This window comes from Grammomys surdaster, unplaced genomic scaffold (genome assembly GCF_004785775.1).
Source record: "Grammomys surdaster isolate TR1022 unplaced genomic scaffold, NIH_TR_1.0 126076, whole genome shotgun sequence".
Taxonomy (NCBI): domain Eukaryota; kingdom Metazoa; phylum Chordata; class Mammalia; order Rodentia; family Muridae; genus Grammomys; species Grammomys surdaster.
In genome coordinates, this window is record NW_021620885.1 from 2805190 (window position 1) to 2826707 (window position 21518).

The following is a 21518-nucleotide window of genomic DNA, read 5'->3' on the forward strand; positions in this document are numbered from 1 at the left end:
AATCATATTAAATACATTAAAATAATTTATTGCACTTTTTAAACCAAATTATTTTTGAAAGGAAGATTTTTTTAATAGTTTCACTCATAGAACATTTTAAGAATAGAAGATTTTTAAAGTTTTTTTTAAATTTACGTTAACACAGTAAAGGATCACTGGAGAAGCTGAAAGCAAGTTCAGCTTGTGGTATGTGACATATAATACTTTTTTTGTACTGTTTTGAGACAGTACAAACTTGAAGGTAGAGATTTTCTTCAGTGTACATTTACACTATGAAATCTGTTTCCACTAAATACATAAGTTAAATTTTTAACAGTAATCAGATGTCTTTGTTATTTGTTGAGTACTGTTTTAGCTTCTGCATGTTCATGTGGGAAAAAAACAACAACAAACTGTTATTCTTAACATTGTCCTTCTTACTTGCTCTCAAAATGATCCTCATTAGGTAGCAGACCCGCACAATGTAATATGAGTGGAACGTGTGTGATTATATCTCACAGCTACCTGCCTAGCATAGAGAAGGCCACCCTAAGATCAACAGCCTATATAGGACACAGGCACGTAGTGGGTGGCAGGGCTGGGAGTGGTCCCTCATGGGCAAGGCATCCTCTGAAGTAGCAGACTGGATATTGACAAACTCAGAAGTGGTGGATATAGGTGATTTGAAATGAATGTTAAAAGCTTTGCTACAGTTAGACTTTCTGCTACAAATTGAGGAGTTGCTGACGACACAGGCAGAGTGAGAAAACAAGTTTGTCTTCCAAAGACAAAGTCAGCAGTGTATAGGAAATAGGTGTCACTGGGAAGAGGTTAGCAGGGAAACTAATATTAGTGACGGTAGTGGGATTATATGCAGAAGGGTTTCCTAGGGATAGTAGCTACATAACACTAGAATACCATGCTGCACTGTGGTATTCTATTGACACCTAGCTACTATGATATATTGCTCAGAATTTAAAGGTCAAAATGGCTCAATTGGGAAACTCTCAGAATGAGGACTTTATAGCCAAATAAATCTATATACATTTATATTTAGAGCTAAGGGATGTGTGTGTGTGCGTGCGTGCCTGCGTGTGTGTGCGCGCGCGCGCGCGTGTGTGCGTGTGTGTGTGTGTGTGTGTGTGTGTGTGTGTTTAGACATCATGGAAATAGAAACGGGCCTACATCCTTTTGTTTATATCTTCTTCCTATAGAGAGACAGGTGAGGAGGATGAAGGAAAACAGAGAGTGTATATAATTTACAAATCATGAAAACATGAGTCTTGAATGTAGTGCATAAGCGAAAAGGCAAGGTGGTGATGGCCCTAAAGCAGTAGGGATCTGTTACCACCAAACATCAAGCAGACTTTTGTCCCTGGTCTGGGCTGCCTTCCAGTGATATGCTGATGTCTGAGGGCCTTGTAGAACTGGCCTTACCCCTCACCTGAACATCATGGGAGAGCTGGCCCTGGGGATGGTGCATGTACACGCACGCACGCACGCACACACATACACACTGTCCAGTGCCTATGTGTTTATAGGCCAGAGGACTATTTCAGGTGTCTTTGTATCACCCCGCTGCTTGTATCTTGAGACAGTGTCTCTCATTGAACCTGGAGCTGGCTTTTTCTGCTTCTTCTGAGAAAATACATGTCTCCTTCCTCACAGTGCTGGTATTACAGGCACAGGCTACTATGCCAGGCTTTTTGGAGGGTTCTCAAGTTCTCAGAGCCCAGACCTTCATGTACCTTATTCACTGAGCCATTTCCCCAGTCCCTAGAATTAAGTTCTTTAAATCTTAGATCTTTGGACATTGATATTAAGAGGTAAGAATGTTTAATGTAGCTCTCTAACATGCTAATTGCATTCTGCTTAACATCACATAAACATCTGTTTCTCAATTCCAATTTGCCAGTGTAATTCTTAATGAAATTTAGCCTTTCCTGTTTAAATTAAAGAGAGTAATTGTTATGTATTGCTATTTGTGTGCAGTATGTTTAATTCTCACTGTTATCTAGCCTTGTCCTACAGAAATATAATGCAAGTCACAGATGAAAACTTCATAAGTAATTTAGAATTTTCTAGTCATCACATTGGAAAAAAAGTGAACAGACACTAGTAAAATTCATTGTAATATCATTTAATGCTATATAACAGAAAATACTGTCACTTCAGCCCATAATCAACTTATATTGCCTATGAAATATTTTTCTCATACTACCTATGCAGCGTGGACTGTGATTTACATTTCCGGAACTTGGCAGTTTGGACTGTCCTTGCTTCAGATGCTCCATAACTGTACAGGGTTATGGCTACTCTGCTCGGTGGGGCAGTTCTAGGTTCATTGTAATTTAATAAAATATGAAAATAAGTGGCAGTTATTTTATCTGTGGCAAACATGAAACCAGTCACTGAACATAGATTTTTGTGGGTCTTTGTTCTGGGGGGATTCCCACAAAGATCTCTGGCCCGGCCAGGTGTGGGGGTTCAGGCCAAGGGGATAGAGTGTGAGCAAGGAGGGGGAATTGCCTCCGCTGCTGCCTCTGTCCACTCTGCTGTTGCCACCCAGTTACTCCTAGGTGCTCCACCTGTCTCTCTGCTCTGAGCCAGTCTGGGCTGGGCCAGTGAGAAGCCGGCTAGCTAGCAAGGAGGGAAGGGTCCTGAAGGCACTTCCAGAGAGCAGATCTCTACCCAAGTGTTATAGCTCTTGCGACAGAAACTCTTGGACAATGGGATGATTCTTGCATACCTTTACTTCTCCTGAATAGAACGTTTATATACAGTTTTAGGGTGGGTTAGGGTCTAACAGCAGATAACCCCTATTGACTTGGTCTGAGAGCTTGGAGATACTTCATCTACATGTAGGAGAGCCTGAGGCACTGTTCCTATGTGACTGATGGCCATAGACCTCTCTGTGGGAGGGGCTGTGGAGAGCAGAAGCTAAGTGAAAGGAACTAGGGGCCCAGGAGCAAGGCCGAACACCTACCATCCCATTAGGGTCCAAGGTTCAAGGCCTGTGCTCAACCCGGCGCCGAGCTGCCTCTCAGAGCCCACCGCCCCACAGATTTTAATCTATTTTACAATAGTGGTGACTAGACTATTTCTTTATCTCCCTACTCAGAGACTTACATTTGCCTCCCACTTAGCCCTGTTAAGGTTTTCTTTCTTTTTTTTTTTTTTATAATCTCCTTTTGTTTTCAGCTATCGTGTCATTTATAAATACAGCAGACTGTTCTTCTGATACCTTAGAGGAGAAGCAGACAGAAGTAAGAGTCATGAGTTCCTGCCCTCTTCTAGTGACTCCTGGATTGTTTAAATAATAATGAAATCTTTTTCTTTAACTTTTTATTGGTTCTTAGTGAATTTCACATTATGCACCCCAGTCCCACTCATGTCTCCCTGCCCTTGCACCTGGCCTCTACCGTTGCAGGCTCTCAGCCAAGAGAGAAAAAATATATTGCTGCCAAAGCTTCAGTGTGTCACACTGCATCCCAGAGTATAGATTCCTTTGCTTGCAGATGTTTATTGCAGTGACTTATTGGACTGGTATGAGACTTCTGGCTTCTGCTTGACCATGGAGATCCTAGAACGTCACTGGGACTCCTCTTGGGTATCCTGTTGATGCCCAGTGTTGTGGAGATCTGTAGCTTTGAATCTGTAGAACAGCATAGCATCTTCATTCACTCCAGCAGTTCATCAATGGGGCAGATGTTTGGGTGGGCCAATTCAAGGACCTGGATCTGGACCTCAGAGGTATCTGAGCTGCTCAGCGCACCTCTGACTCTCCTGCTCTCATGCCCTCAGAGCTGGCTCACCAGCAGCCCCTGCTACCAGAGCCAGCTCTACCCTGCTGCCCAGCTGAGGTGCAGGGCCCGCTCTCCAAGTGTTGCAGCTAGTGAGGGACATGGTCAGTTCTCCCACTCTCATGACTCTATCTCTGCTGCCTGCCATAGACAGTGAGGGACCAGGGAGGGGAGGAAGGCATGTCTCCTTCATCAGTTCCACTGCACAGCTGTTGGGAGTCAGGGCTGGCTCTCCCATCTCATGTCGCCCGAAGCCACCCACATCCAGGGCCAGATCTACTGTGTTGCCCAGGTGAGGTTCAGGGCCTGCTCTCCTACTTTCATGATCAGTCTCCAGCCCCAGGGGGTGAGGGTAAAGGGAGAGGAGGGCGTCTCTCACTCACCAATGCCACCACATGGGAGATGAGAGATAGGGCCACCTCTCCACTGCTCATATCCTCAGGGGTGACTCACCCTCCTGCAACTCCTGTAATTTGCTGGAATACTGCAGCTGGTTAGTGGCATGGTCAGCTCTCGTGGCCCCAAGGCCAGCTCTCCCATGATGCTCGGGTGAGGTGTAGGGCCAATTCTATAAAGCCCTCAGACATCAGCATATCACCAGAAGGCAGCTCAGACCAGAGACATCTTCCTGGACTTTGGTGGTAGCAGATCTCTACTACTTCAGGGCTATGAACCTAGATGGGCTTCTGGTGGCAGCATGGTCCCAGGTGGCATCACCAGCCCCACATCAGGCTGTTCCTTGCTATCGTTGAGTCTCCAGCTCTGCCTCTCTTCATCGTGCCCACCCACATCCTTCTGTTTCTCTTTCTCTCCGGTTTCTCCAACACTTACTTGCTCCTCTTAGTGTCACCCAGGGTTTCTGAGTATCTGGGGTCGTCACAGGCGTGGTCTCAGGAGTGCTATGCTCTGCTTATACATACATTATGGTGCCAGACAGGGGTCATCTCAGGCATGGTCTCTCCCCCTATGCTTATTCGATGCCTAATTGGTGGTTGTCTCTAGCTAGTTCCATGTCCAGGACCCATCTGCCAAACTGGTGGTCATCTCAGACCTGCATTTTTCAGGTCAGAACACTGAGCATAGACTTAGCCTCTCTCCTCTCTGCAACCTACTGATGCACACGTGACACAGCAGCCACACCTTCTAGGGGCAAGGATAATGAATTGATATTGTTTTCAGGATGTCGTTGCCATGGTACTCTTAAGGTAACAGTAGAGAATACTGTCCCTCGCTGGAGTGCCTGGAAGGGCCACAGTCACTGTGTGGGTTAGCTGCACTTTGCAGGGCGTACATGTGTGACATGTGGACTTTGCTCTATGACGAACCTGCTTACGTAATGATGGAGGATTATTAGAATATAAATTGGCTGAGAGGACTATGAGACTAGTTTTCATTATATCGTGTAGTTTAGTATTCATTGATTTTATTTTATGTGCATGGGCATCTTGCCGGCATGCACAGGTATGTGTACCACGTGTATGTCTGGCAATGTGGATCCCAGAGCCAGATAGTTGTGAGCTGCTGTGTGGGTACTGGAAATTAACTCTAGTCCTCTGGAGCAGCCAGGGCTCTTACCTGCTGAGCCATGTCTCCAGCCCCGCAGACTTTGAATATCTCTGTTATTACTGTTGGACTCCTATAGAAACATGTCCTCTGTTGCCTGAGGATAAAGCATGAAGAGCAGGAGCATGATCTGAATTTCCCCACATCTTTGACCTTTAGTCATATCCTTTCCTTGGCTCTGTGCTAGCTGCTTAGTGAGTACTGCTCACCACCCGAAGCCCTGAGCTTGTTTTCAGTGAGGCTTGGAGCAGCACTCTCGGGAGGCGAGGTTATCTAGTTCCAGCTCTGGGCACTAGCTCGGAATGAGAACATGTGAAAGTCCTCATGTTTTCTCAGATGATAATACCAGATTTTTCTCCAAATCCATTTGTGCTTGAAGGCAGAAGGTCTAATTGCTTTAAAGTGAATCAGGCCTGACTTCAGTACCATGTTTTGTGTATGAAGATAAGGGGATTGTTTAGATGCTCTGAACTTTTCCTTGCACAGTAAATTAGACTGTTGTACAGACACAGTGAGAAAAGGCAGTAGTTATCATTTGCCCTGTACCTACTCGTCCCATCAAACAAGCTAGCGAGCTTACCTTGTAACACGGTCTGCTGGATAAGTTATTGTTCTAATATCAGCAGATCAGTGATGGAAAGCTCAATGACAGCTGGGGTGTGATCAGGAGGTTTCAGGAAGGAGGAAGGGCGTCGGCTGGTGTGGTGCAGACAGGCTGGATATCCGCAGGAATTCTTCACAGTTCAGGCTGGTGTCTGTGGTGAAGCATGAGGCTGGGCCGTGGAACGTAGGCGGACCTGTCCTTCATTACGATCTATGGACACTGATTCATGATCTAGGATGCTGAGGTGTGTGTCACACAGCAGACTAGCCTCCTCTGTCCCAGCACACCTTCTGGGAGCTGGCAGGACGGTTCTGGAGTGGACTTTGTTAAAAACTCAGGTGCAGACTGCACTTCATCAGCCTTGTATTCTTAATTTTTTTAAATCCTTAAGTGTCTCCTTATGCCATATTTTCATTTTTCCATGTCCTGAAATTTTACTTTGTTTAAGAATAGCAGTTGTTGTTGTTTTTTTTTTTAATGCCTTTAAGTAGGTTTCACAGAACTAATTTAAATGCTGATTGGTATAATACTATTTATTTAATTTATTTAATAGCATTTATTTTTATTTGATAATATTATTAAATTAAGCCTTAAATGAGACCAGATCAGTTGAATTTCTTAGTATGAAACTGATATCATTTTTCAAAAGTAAGTATTTTAAGAATCGTGAATAATTTATTAAAGCCTTCAGAAATTTCATTAGGGTACAGTTACACTGATGCACACACATTCTCCAGGGACATTTGGGTTTTAAGAAAGGAGAATTTGGTCATCTTTCAAATAAAGCATACTGGAATTGGTGAGACAGACACCCATGGTTTCTGATCATGTGATCTCATAGTTTAATTTTCCATTGGAAAGAGCTGATGCCTAAGTCTGAGTGGAAGCTAAGATGCATGCAGTATTATCCCTAAGCTAATCTTCTCACTAGAATATGTATTTAGATTAAATGTGAAATAATGAGCCTTGTACTGCACTGATAAGATTTATCTCTATATTTTATGTGTATTTATGACTATGACAGTATTATTTAACTTATAAAATATCAAAACGGCAGAATATTCTAAGTGACATGTATAATGTTCTAAGATAATTTTAATTTTTAACTTTTCAAAAAATTATTATTGGTAAATGGTATATAATGGAGAAAATATGCATTTATTATAAACACACAACTTGATAAGCTGAACATAATACAAAAACAGTACCCAGATCAATAAAAATTTCAAATTCACCACAGTTCTCCTGTACCCTCACCCTCTATTTCCTGTTCCAGTGATAGGTAGTATTAAAACTCATCAAAGCATAGATTAATGGAACATTAGAGACACCTATATATTTTATGGTAAACTATTCCTTTTTATGTTGACTGTTGTAAATATATGATGTCAGTGCTGGAGATGGAACTTAGCAGTTGAGGACCTGCCTTCCATGTCCATGGCTGCAGAGTCAGTCTTTACAACCACAAGAAAAAATGGAACTCTAGCACCAATTTTAACCTGAAGATAAACTATGAGTTAATTACTCATGACCTCAAGAAAAGTACAGGAGGCTGATCATACACACACACACAGACACACACACACACAAACATGCACACTCATATATACATTCAAAGGGGAGCAGGAGGCTGAACTCACACTGACACAGACACAAGCATACAAATGCATGAATATTCACACCTACATAAATATACAACATAAAAAGATTTACACCTACTGAAAAAATTTCTGACAATATATTAATAGAGAAAATTATCTTATTGAATTTTTCAAATTCAACTAAAAAACATTTGTTGTTATTTCATATCAGAATGAGGCTTTTCTTTTTAAAACAATATTTGCCATGATCTCTAACATTTAATGGAAGTGATTCCCACCTGTGACAATTAAAGGACTCAGTCTAGCTTAGGTCAGTGTGTCTGCTATATTTTCCAAGCCTTCTTGGTTAATGAGACACAATCTTATCACAAAAATTAATTTTTAGATATGTATAATTAATCATATCTTCAGTACGGTCTTTAACATACTTTAGAGCATGCTTCTGTCCAATTCTTAAACCTGAGTGCCATGACCATGAATAAGGTGCTGAAGGGAACAACCTATGTTCTTAAGAAAAGGACATTATTCTAAGAGGTTGATTGAGTAGGATAAAGATGTCAATGAAACCAATCCAGTATGACATTATCAGATATACATTTTTACTTACCACACTATTCTCTTGTGATTTGTTATACTTTATGTTAGATAGCACTATGACACAAATTGTGACTTGACCAGAAAGTGTCTGAACAGTAACAATAAAATATTACAGTCTGTTTCAATATATCTTTTTAGTTATTTTCTTATTGCTGCAGCAAAATGCCTGAAAGAAAGTAACTTAAAAAGAAGCAGGCTTGCCAGGCGATGGTGGCGGACACCTTTAATCCCAGCACTTGGGAGGCAGAGGCAGGTGGATTTCTGAGTTTGAGGCCAGCCTGGTCTACAGAGTGAGTTCCAGAACAGCCAGGGCTATACAGAGAAACCCTGTCTCGAAAAACCAAACCAACCAACCAAACAAACAAACCAAAAAAAAAAAGAAGAAGAAGAAGAAGAAAAAGAAGCAGGCTTATTGCATTTTATATTCCTTGAGATATGGCCGCTCATGGCAAGCAAGTGGTGGCAGCAATGTCGGCAGAAGCGTGCTGGAAACGGTGTGAGGCGCCTCTGTCTGCAGCCCAGGATGCTGCCTGTCGGCTCATACGGTCCACACAGGTTCCCCCGCCTCACTCAACCTAGCCTGCAAGCTTTCCCGGATGTTTGCCTTCCTGGTGACTCTAGATACGTTTGAGTTGACAGCCAGTAATAGCCATTACAAAGCTAAATACTGTATTTTTAATTACATGTTCAAATGGAACTCCAGGGAAAAAGTATTAGATTAAGTATCTTGGGGAAAATATAAGAAATTTCTCATTTCTGTAAGTCTTGGCTTTTCAATACATTAGAAACCTGTTTGTGTCCAAATTCTTGTTTAGGAAGCTGAAAATTAAGAGAAGTTGCCATGACCCTGGACTTGCCTATGACGTTAGAGGTTTTGCTTAAGTATATTTGCCTCTGACCTTGTTCTGTAGGACATTAATGAAGCCAGTATTTGTAATTTCTCAGCTGCTGGCCTGTTTAACAGTCAGGAAGAGCAGAGCCTGTCAGAAGTACACACACTGTAGACAACAGTCTTGCCCATGACTGTCTAAGAGAACCTCTTCTTGCCTTAACTTATGCAAGGATTAAAGCATGGAAAAAAATAGTAAGAAGAAAAACAAGAGATCTTGAAAAAGAAAAACATTAATTTTTCAGATTCAGGCTAAGAGATTGATGAAATTACGGTTCAGCATTAAATGGTATGCTCCCTATTGTTGGCTTTGAGGCAACCATGGCAGTGTGCCCTAACACAGGTAAGCAGGTAGGGACAGGCATACACCAGTTGAGCTGGGCTAGAGCTAACTGCTGAAGCCAGCTGGGCTAGCTAGTGGCTGCCTGGATGGTACAGTTACTTCCCTTACATCTTGTGTATTTGCATTTTAGAATTTTATCTACCAAAATACACGCTGAACAGACATACACAATTCTCCGTATGTTTGTAAAACTTATTAACTTTTTCACTGGTAGAAGAACAAGGGGAAATCTATGTGAGAGTGACAAGATTCTCAAATATTAAATACGTAATGATAGAGATTGGAAAACTCATAGCTTACTTTGATAAGCTGTATTAGAAAATTAGAAAAAAAAGTGTTTTGTTCTATATTTAACACTATCCTCTCATGTGGTATTTGGTAATACATTATACTTTGATACAGAAAATGAGTTCCACCATCATTTAACATTAAACTCAAAGTGAGAAAATTTTTACCCAGTTCATTTTCATTATGGGAAAAATCTCAAAATTCAGTGGCCTATATACCTGCCCTAATATTTTTAAAAGGCTCAGGATGGGAGGGTTTATCATTGTATATATCTGTATTTGTGTGTGTCTAATTTTTATTTCAGGATTTTTAGGGGATTGGTTGGTTTTTAAACTTTTTTTTTGAAACAAGGACTTGTATAGTCCCAGGCTGGCCTCAATCTCACTATGTAGCCAAAGACATTTCAAAGAAGGAAAATCATATTTCATCTGTCCTCTGACTTCATTTAAAAGAAGTTCTGATATTCTGAGTCCAGCAGATTCTATTTCACTAAGTATTAGATTAAATCTCCCAACCTTAAGGAACGAAGTGATACATTTATGTGTGGCAAGAGCATGTTTATCCCCAGTATCCCTGAAGGTAAGTCACATCGATGCCTTATTTCCAAGCAGAGGAAAGAATATTATAAAATAACTGATAAACAGTTCAGAGATTATTTTTCTCCCAAAATAAATAGTTTCTAACTGCCAAAGACAGAAAGAGATAAACTAGAAGGAAAAACAGGTCTGAAGAAGCAAGTTAAGTCTGGAGACCGGGAGAGGTAAATACAGCCAGACTGTCCTGGAATGGCCGCCTTCTCTTCCATATATTACAGCTTTACCCGGGCAGGAACACAGTAAATTGCCTAGACCAACACACTCATCTTCTCTGAGTCCTGGAACCACACTCAGCCATGAATTTATTGGAAGGGAAACCATATCAATCATGAACAAGCAGGAACTAAAGGAAACCCAGGAGAAAATCCTCTCTGGGAGAGTGCTGTGACTCCCAGGATTCACAGTCTTCATTTGCAAATCAAGATTCTGAGTCAGTCAGTCCTAGCCTGTTGACTACTCTGAAACTGAAAGCCCTGGGGACTATTGCAGTGGTCTTCCTCTCTGAAGGCAAGCTACCCTCAGCAACTGTTCAGCTCCCTTCAGACCACTCAGAGCCCTCACCCAATGGCAGCTAGCCTTCCTGAAGACTCCTCATATCTTTAGTCACAGAGGTAGTCACAGGGATGAGACAGCTCACTGCACGTCTAGTCTGCGTGGTGCATCTGTCCTCCTCTGGTGCCAGCATGCCTCACAGTTAGCTTAGTCCCTGCAGTCATGTCTCTGAGCTCCTTAAACAGCAGCTGAGGTCCCTCAGCTTACTTTGGCACCTTTTCTTTTGTCTCTACTGGCACATGTGGCACCTTGATACTGTCACATTAGAATATAGGTGGTGGCGAGACTAAGAAGTAGTTTCTAGTTGTACCTCTTCGTAGGACTAGAAATATCTTCTCACCAGTGGACCTAGGTTTGGAGAAGTTCCTTTCTGTTCCCAGGCTCTGCTATCTTTTGCTGGCTCGGTACCAATGGCAGCCTCACTGTGCTGTCCTCTGTAGTTCCTAAGCCTCACGTGAAGCTTCATATGAGCCTCATATGAGCAGCATGAGATGTTTCTGTTTGCATCATTAAGAATCCTACATCCTCATTTGGATATGCTTCATATGCAGGCCTCTGTCTTCCTATGAGAATGCTGTTTAACTAATACAGTTATCACATGATCTTTTGCATGAACTTTGCCAGAGCATCCTATGTAATTTGGTGCTATCCATCATTGTTTATATACACAAAGTTGTGTTTATTTATGCCTTTACTCAGGGCTGAACGTCACCGGCAATGACAATGAAATGAGCTATTTGTCTTGAAGTACAGAGGTCAGACAGATCATAATAAACTCAGGCTGTATGGTAACAATAGTTATATATGCTTTATGAAAAACCAGATAGTATATGAAGTAGTATACTTAATTAGCCTGATTTAAAGATTACACATTGTAAATATACTAAATAACATTCTTTATTATAAATATGATCTGTATATTAAAAATGCATTTAAATTAAGAAACAAACAGTGAACCACCTCCAGTTCCTAAGGCATCATGGTTGAAGTCAGCTCCAGTGAAATTTGGCGCTGGGTAATACCCAGTGCACTCAGTGTTTTCAGAACTCAGTACACAGTAGTTTTGAAGAACAGGGTATCCAGGTTATCACCTCCACATCAGACACACTAACTCTGTCATGGTTCAGGCAGAAGGGAGATCAGGCCTAACCAGAGAAACTATTAGCCCAGACCTCAGTGTTTCTACATGTCTATTGTTCTTCTGGTGGACTTCATGATTGGTAAGAATTAGATATCACTGATCAAGAAAAGTTTCTTAAAAATTATGACACTGTCCTTATCTGTCTCTGTCCCCCCCCACCCCCACCCCCGTGTGTGTGTGTGTGTGTGTGTGTGTGTGTGTGTGTGTGTGTGTGTTCGTGCGTATGTACGCATGTGTCATGGGGTCTGTTTCCCATATCATTGCTTAGGCATCTGATAACATAGACCCTTACACCTTCAACTCAGCTATTTGTTATCCAATTTTTTCTTTTGGAAAGACCACTGGCAAGCTCCTAGCAAGCTCTGCCTGCTGTCTGCCTGTTCACTATGTAGCCATGTCGTACACACCAGAGACTAAGGAAGTAAGATACTAGACTTGAAAACCACATAGGAAGAGCCTAGAGAAAGAGGAGCAGCTCTTTTGTGCTGTTGGCTCCCAGTATCTGCAGCCAGCTACATTCTAATTAATGTTCAGGAAGTCAGTTCCTGAAACCCCTTGTTAATAAGCCCAACTCCAAAACACAACATTGTTATACCTTTAACTCTTTATATAAAAGCCAGAGGTTCAGGCAGTGAGCCTTAGGTGTGGGCCTAGCACCCTTTTGAGAGTTAGTGTTAATTTTATGATAAAAATGGATGATTAACATGACATTGCACATCAGAATTCTTGGCAGAAACAAATCCTAGTAGTTCCAAGAAGATATATGGGTAAGATGCCAAAAGATAGTCTGCTGGGCCAGGACTTTAATCTTTTTGTTTACACTGCACTCTCAGTTGCTTACCTGCTTGCTACTCAAACCAGAACACTTCTTATGTAACAATAGAAGTTTTATTCACCAAGCACCTACTATGAACTTAATAAATTCTTATAATCTGCTTACAGAATTACTAGCACTATTTCTATTTCACAGATGAGGAAAGTGAGGCAAGAAAGATGAAATGGAGTTTTCTGATGGGACCGGAATTCGAGAGAACACTCCTCCAGTCTCTCCTCACCAAGGGGCTATTCCTTGATAAGTGATGGTGAACTTATATGGCCCAAAATCTAGACAGAACTCTAATGTTTAAAAGTGACATAAAATGTTCTGTCTACACTGAGGCTCAGATGGGTTTCTAGCCAAACTCAGTAACTGTGTCAGAGTGAGGAACCACGCCCACCTGTACCTTGACAGTCTTTAGCTCCCTAAGGCAACAGCCTCAGTTGTGTCTGCCCAGGCAGAACTGAATGGGATGATCAAGTTGTCTTCCTCCTCTTCTCATTGGCAAATGCCAGGAGGATCCATGTGTTCCAGAGCTGAAGAAAAGCTCTCTGAGTGTTTATCCACAGCACATGGGTGTTGGTACAGTTCTGGAAGCCATATACTACATTCTGTAGAAAAATGCAAAGGAATTAGAAAACAACTTCTGAGCTACCTTATAGAGCCTTGTAGTGATAGTCCGTTCTCATTAGAAATAAAGGAAGACAGTTCCTGGTTTCTCCCTCTTAGCTCAGCGAGTCACAAGGAACAGGATTAACTCCAAATGCATGCATTTTCTGGGGTGCTGAGGACAGTCCCCTGTACATGTACTCATGCGGAGGTAGCCTCCTCACTCTCACTTGTAACCAGGAATTAACTTCTTGACACAAAATTCTACTCAGTTTCCATCTTGGCTATTAGGAATTTTAATCTTGATATTAAACTACAATGTGAAGTGTCCCCTTCATTCAACTAAACAAACCATGAGATTGTTGTGGAGTTTTGATTTTCTCTTCACTCATGTGTATGTGAGTTTGTCTCACTGTGGGTTTGTGCATGTTGTTTCGAGTGCATGCAGGACAGAAGAGGGCCTCAGATGCCCTGCAGCTTGGAGTTAAAGACAGCTGTGAGCCACCTAGCAGAGAACGGAACTCAGGGCCTATGCAGGATCAGTGCACACTGGTCATCTGTCTAGCCCATTCTCTTTATATTTTAATTAATGCAGTTTTTTAAAAATAAAACATAGTATCATATCTAGAAGAATAATGTAATTCTCCTAACTCAGGTAACAGTTTCACATCAAAGAAAAGCGCCATGCAAATGTTCTTTTATCTATAGTACTGGTCATCACTGGTCACACGATCGCTTCCTTGCTCACTCGCTAGCCTGGCATGTCATTCACAGGTAACCTCTAAATACATTGTAGTGCATTAGCAGAATTATTTCTTTGGTCCCCTGCAAGAAAAGTCTTTAGCACTAAACTCTTTATAAAAGGGACCGTTTGTATCTGCCTGTAGACTCAGCTCCTATCAGCGTTTTCACTGCTGCACAGGTGCAGATTGTGCTTATGAAAGCGTCTGTACCTGTGTGACATCTTCATGGAAAAATGATTGAAAAAATTTTAAATTGTAGACGTGGAATGAAAGTGTTGACCAGTAAATTCCCAGATTAATCTGTCTCCGCAGCAGAAGAATAAGTGGTAATAAGCTGAAAGATTATACTTTTCTAGACCTCAATACAGACTTCCTTGGCTTCAGTCCAGTGCCAAAATCTGAGAATGCTGCAGGTGTTCCGCCTACAGAATGTGTTAAAATATCACTTCTGGATATTTTTTTCATTCAGTCCTTTTAAGATTGTTTTGCCAAATAATGAAAAGGACATTAAAATTGTCCCTCTGTTTTTAAGAAAGCGTTGGTGATTTTAAGTTATTACTGGTAGAATTTTAGAGCCAGTGTCAGTCTGTATTAGGCACTGAAGTGTTTACTCCAGCATAGGTATATATTATTCATTTATTTGTTCTTTCACACATTTATTCTGTTCAGTTGGTAGAGTAGACTTCACATAGACAAGGGTGCAGATTATATTTTTGATCAGAAATCGAGCATCATTTAACCACAGTAGTAGGCATTATCATAAGCTCCAAAGTTATTAGTTTTTTTTTTTAAGTCTCCACTATCAGGCTCATCTGTACCTTCCTCCCCTCTCCTGGAAAACTCTACTGTATTGTTTTAGAGAAAAGCACCCAAAGATAGCGATTCATTTAAAATTAGCAACCAGTATACTATGTGGTCATTTAATTAACAGCTTTCAGGCTCTGTTTAACATTTGGCATTTTTTCCTTAGCTATTTGCAGATTTCTAGCTGGTTACCATTTGCCTCTTACACAGTGTCACTGCTTCGCACACTGGGCTATGTTAAAAGCTCCCTTTGGAGTTAGTCACCAGTTCGGCCACTCTGATGGACATAAGAATACTAAGCACGGGAAGCACAGATGACCTGACTAAACACTGTGCAGTATTTGGTTTCCCAGCAGTATGACAGAAATGAAGAAAACAGGAGATGGATTAAGGGTTCACGGCTCCTTAGAGCAGCCTGGAAACACTGCACATAAGTATGTAAGGGGAATAGATTCCAAACTGACATGTTCTCAGCAGAAAAGCAGGAACATTCTCCCCAGTAGTTCTGGAACAGATCCATAGTCTGCACCCCCTCCACTGAACATTGGGCATTCTCTGGAGACCCTTGGCTACACACCATATCAGCCAGATACCAGCAGCACAAGGACTCATCATCCTTAGACAGGGTGTGCTTGAGAGGTGTATATAATTCTTTCAAACCCTGAATTGGGATCACAAGACAGAGGCATCCATTCCCAATTAATGTGGTCACGGGAATTTATCTGTCACCCATTTTCTGTCATAGCAGTTTGTGGTGTGCCTGCCTCACGTAGATTATCAACTATCTAGGACAGTGGGCTGCAGAATTCTACCCCACCCTCAACCCCCAAGTCAGCTCCTGTTTTGTTACTTTTGGTTTAAACTAGATGAAACTAGCCATGGGTTTGAAAATGAATTTGACATTTTCATGCTTCCATGAAAAGGGATTGGTCAAACTCCTGGCATGATGACTTAGCAGGTTATTGTATGTGCCATACTAATTCATTTTGACTTTCTACAAAAGGTTAGGATGAAGTTCTTACTCTTGGAAAGTATGGACAACTCCAGTAGAAAATATTCTTTTCCTTGCCCTCAAAATACACATTTGATAATGTTATGCACATGCCTTTACTGCGTGTTAAAGTGAATAGTAGTGTGCAAATGATCCCTCAGGGCCTTAGCTGTTATCTACCTCAAAGGTATTAACTGCAGTGCAGAGCACTAGGAACTGGATGGCATGGCAGCCAGTTTGCTATGTGATTGACTTTGACTCAGCTGCTGTTCAGGCTCTTTTGCTTGCAAGAAACCAAGTCATTCTTGAATTACAGCCAATAAAGGGCAGGGTATGCTTCCAAATAAAGGATGTGGTATGCTAATGCCCATGAGGACAGGAACCCACAGGTACCTTGACAGCTGAAGCTGTCCAGCTGGCTTCCGCACAGCATAATGCTGAAGACCCAGTCAGCCCTCCTGTTCCAACAACAGGTGTTCATTTGTTGACAGTCGCACATACTATATGAATATTATAAACAAATGGATCACATTCAACTTAAACGTTATAAATTCATAAGGCATAATAGCTTGAAAATTAAGTACAATAGAAACTGAACTCTGATACTTTGAAAGTGTTTTAAATTTCTAAGTCAACCCTCAGAACACTTAGGATGCTAGTCTACTGTCCAGTGTGACTTCTTCCCTGTACCTTCTCTGGAAGTGTTAGGATGATAATCTCCTGTTCTGTGTGACTTCTTCCCTGACTTTCTCTGGAACAGTTAGGATGATAATCTCCTGTTCTGTGTGACTTCTTCCCTGTACCTCCTCTGCTTTGATACAGCTAGTTTAGATTGGGAAAGCTGAGAATCCAAAACCTTACTTATATGGATTACTAAAACTACACTTGCTCACGGGACATTTACAAAACAAGACTTACAAAAAGCACTCATCTTGGAGGGTCAGAAACAGCTCTCATTTCTTCTCTTTATGATCCAAACTGATATTGTTCCCTGTAAAACAAACGGATCCAGAGCATGGTCTATCCAACCTGTTTCTCCTTCTGTCTTTCTCTCCTGTTTCTCCCCTGTATCTGTTCATCTGTGCCATACCCAGTCTTTTTCCCTTTCCATCCCTTGTGTGGATTGGTGCAGGCACAATACTGTGCATCCCTGCCAAATGACTTGGGAAACCCCACAAAGTACCTGTCCCTCCAAGACTCTGCCTCCTTTCCTGGATTGGATGTTACAGCAGTCCTCCAAGTATGCCTTTGGAGGGCATGCCAGAATTTACAGTTTTGTTCCACGAATTTTCTGGTGGACTTGCATTTGTTTTGTGGAGAGAGGTTTACCATCTCCAGGATCTTCATTCTCTTTGCCATTTTGATGTTGATTTTATTATGAAGTCAATTAAATGGTTTTGATTTTGTTTTAAAAAAAACATAAATAATCTGCAGCTCAAAGGCAGTCAAATCCCACCTGGAAGAAAAGCAAGGCAACACCACATCTGGTAGAAATAGCACCATTCAGAGCTGCAAGCCCACCGGTTATGTCTCTCTATGACAGAGGGGACTGAAAGAACAAGGAAGCCAGGCAAAGAAAGGGGTTGGTAAAAACAGGTTGCCAATGAGACCTTAGACAGCATTCCAGGTGTGTTTTGTTTCAGGGTTTTCTTTAATTTTTAATTTTTTTCCCAGAAAAACTAGCAGATCCCTTGGCCTGTCAGTGCGGCAAAGGATAGTGCCACTGCTCTCAGGGCCAAGACACATGGAGACCATGACTTTTGTTCACCCACTGGGGTCCCGATTCTAATAGACCCTTAATTAAGAGAGTACAGCAGGACATTAATAGAACCTATCACCTGTTGGAAAGAGTACTCTTTGGCTGTTTACTAGAAATCTATTAAATATGACATGAAGACAAATCACCTATTTCCTAATGTGACACTGAAGTCAGGGTATATGCTAAGTAAAATGGTTTGTGGAAACCATGTCTGTGTGTCCTGTCAATTAACCTAAAAGCTACATAAATGAAGTCTCTCCAGGCAGCACTTGAAACAAATGGGTGTGTTCACCTCTGGTTCTCAGCAGAGGAAATGTTCATTTTGAACAGCAGTTATTTTTACAGTGAGTTTGTTGCCACGGATCACACCTAAGGTGGCAGTGAGTGAGCAGTGCCAGTGCAGAGAACTCACTTGGTACTTACATTATTGATGTTGGAGGATTTGTATTCTTATGAACCTGGTGTATTTTTTTGACATCCTAATATAAAAGTCTTTTGTACAGAAAAGGCATTGATGGCCCAGTACAACAATATTGTAGGGTATGCCCTGGTGTACCTTAGCATACAAACACCCCTCTCTGCTGCAAATGAAAGAAAATCCATTTATCAATTTTCCAACTATCAGTGAAAGATGCTTCTCCCTACCCACTCTCTGACCTTAAATGGAGAGCACTGTATATTCAAATGTATTTTATCTCTTGGTGCTCAGAGTTCATCTTTGTCTTTTATGTATTTTTTTCCAATGAACATTCTGTGAAAGTCCTCATTCAGTTGTAATGAGAGTTGGGTGTCTACACTCCACCACCCTGGAAGCATTGCAGAGAGCTAGCAGCCATGGAAAACAGACCTAACAATTAGCATCAGTCTAGGAAACCCTGTTGTACATTTTGTCTAATAAAGTTACATTCAAGTTTTAACCATGAGGAGGCATGTTTCCGCTGCAGTGAGGGTGGATGGGGAAGGCAGAACTGACTGGGTAAGACTTGGGGATAAATGTGTGCTCAGACTAATTTATGGGCTGGTTTTTCTTCACTTCTCATGAGAGGAGAACAGCAAGGGTGCTTTTCCTGTGTAGTGTTCGTTGACCTTGTGCCATAGTTTGCTAGGCTGTAAGACAGAAGCTGCTGCTACCATCCGAGATGTCGTTCAGGAAAAGGTGCCTTCTTCAGGTTAGAGTAACAAAGAGTCCTTCACAGCAAAGACCCATGGCACCCTGTGGACTGGGTGACTTCCTCACCCATGTCCCCTACCCTCAAATCTCTTTCTCATAAAAGGAAATGAACTCCCGAGTCCCAGTGGGCAGGGACATCTGACAGGAGTGCCTTTGTTTTAGGTGTCTTCTCAGTCTACTTTGGTTTTAGTTTTCTGAATTGTCCAGAATAGAACTTGGAACACCCCCTCCCCCGCCCCCACATGCCGTTTTCTGATACTGCAGCTTAAGATTAATTTGACAGCTCCATCTTACTGTTGCTTCATAACTTGAGCTGTGTCAATTGATCGAGATCTTTTGGTCTGCCTTAAACAAGCCTCTTCCAGAGCCCCCAGAAAAGGATTAAATTTAAGGACTGTCAGAGCATGCAGGATGTGCTTACATTTAACGCTGTCCTTGTTTGAGATTATTTTCTAAATATCTTTGCTTTCCCATATAAATCTTAAAGAAAAGCAAACCATTGTATTTCTTAAAGTAAGAGGTCATTTGAAAACTTCTCATTTTTTTCTGCTGTGCTACATGCACCTAAAAATTGGTGTAGTCTGAAACAGTTTTGTGTTCATGAGAAATAGCCATTAACAATGAAAGAAGTTGTCTTCAAAAAAGAAATGATTGTTATCAGTATTCCAGCCTTAGTGATAGATTCTTAACACTTCCCAACATTTCCTGCCTCACTTCTCAAGGGGCCCTGCGAGAGAGAGAAAGAGAGGGGGGGGGGCTGGAGTCACAGCTGTGAGAGTCCCTCCCTGCGAGGATGCCTGGGCTGGAAAAAGCAGCTTTCCAAAGGGTCAAGGATGCAGAAACTGATTCTCACACACTATTACACAGTTTAACTAACGGAACAAATGCCAAATAATTGCTGGTGCTAACACGTAGGCGGATGTTTACTTTATGTGGTTACCATGGATTCCCTTAACATTGATGTGCCGCCTGCGATCGAATTACTGCGAATTTAAGGAGATATTAATGTTATTATTAGGTCGACTCAATAATTTATCTGAAAGACAACTACATTGTATCCAACTTGCTTTGATAGTATCCTATCCTGTGGACATTGTTTCCATATTCCATTTAATCCAAGGAGATTTGCATATACTCTATGTATAAAAGTCATTGAGCTTTTGATTCTGTTGATGCGGAAAGAGACCCTATGGAGCTGTTAATATATGTTAAACACCAGAATAATCACTTCATGTATGTCATCCTGTGCATCGTTCACAGGACACAGCTCCATCTTCTGAATTAGATACCGGGGTGAGAGAAAGGTTAATCAGTTAGCAGTCCCACACTTCTGAGACCTAGGAGTGAAACCTCATTGGACCCAAAATATTTTTCTCAGGCATGGTATCTAGGGCCCCACCCAGTTGCACCCAGTCTGCGCCACTCAGAAATGGAGAGGTGCAAATAATTGGGCCACTCCACAGCCCTACTGAGTCAGAAACTCTGGGAGTAGGGACCAGCAACCCGTTCTCACAAGCCCCAGGCGATTCTGCTAACACTAACGTTAATTTTGAGGTTCAGAGCCCGCCCGCGTGTCTAGCTCTGAAGCCTAGGTCCCCAGCCAGCTTTCCGATCCTATATCTGCATAAAGAGCCACAGCCACTTTATTCTGTCTGCCGTTACCTAAACTGCTCCCTTAATTACCTTTCTGTGTTTAATGAATCTAAGCTTTCAAGAAGTGTGTTTAACCTTAGTCAGACTTCAGACTCTGAGACATCAGACTCTGAGACTTCAGACTCTGAGACTTCAGACTCTGTGCGAGGATTTCCTCTTGAACAGACATTTTCAGTATTATCCAGTGAAAGTCATCCCAGCGTGTGAACCATCCACAGTGTGAGTCCTTGTAGAATGTGTTTGTCATGTTTGCCTGGAGCCAGTTGCTTGGTTGGCCATAAACTACTGATGAGGACATCAGGAAGTGCCTGAAAGGAGATGTCAAGGTTCATAAATACCCACCACAGGGACCGTAAGTGAGAGTAGCCTCAGCAGTTGCAGTTTTTGTTATGTTTCCTGTGAATGAGGACTAGATGGTGATTAACCACCATTATTATCAGTAGCAACTATGATTTATGAAAAGTTTCCTGTACTAAATTAAGTTTATAACATTGTTTCTGAATACTATTAAAGTGTGTGTGTTCTTTATCATTTTGAAAATTACAAGGAAAATGAATGATAACCCACTAATATAAAAAAAAAACCTCAAAATTAACAATAGTTGCTTCTTACCCAAAAACAAAGTATAAAACCCATAGATAACTGATTACTGATTTTGCTACACAGTTTTTCATAAACCCTCTCAGAAAGATTATCCACTGTGAATAATAAGAAACAGCTAGATAGTCTTGTCCCTAGGTAGTAGTAAGGGATAAGTATGTTTGTTTGTTTGTTTGTTTGTTTGTTTGTTTGTTTTTACCCTTTAAGTGTCTAACCCCCTTCTCTGGTGGGTTCCAAAACCATCTCAGTCTTACATGATACTGGGCATAGGGCATAGGAAGAGAGCTTTGGAATTTGCAATGTTTTTTATTGCACTAGCATATTCTAAAATGTATAAGGCCCTCCTCCTGCATGCATGCATGCACACGCACACCAACACATACACACTCAGGCACACACACACCAACACATACAC

At 41.6% G+C, this 21518-nt stretch overlaps 1 protein-coding gene and 1 non-coding gene across 2 annotated transcripts in view; one reads left to right on the forward strand and one right to left on the reverse strand.

The window, feature by feature from the left end:
• The window catches only part of Fbxl17 (F-box and leucine rich repeat protein 17), a 418487-nt gene that overhangs the window by 285635 nt on the left and 111334 nt on the right, over positions 1-21518 (forward strand). The window lies entirely within an intron of this gene.
• LOC114611069 lies at positions 4807-4936 on the reverse strand. Its single transcript, XR_003709787.1, has one exon. It is a non-coding gene; the product is annotated as a small nucleolar RNA SNORA17 (small nucleolar RNA).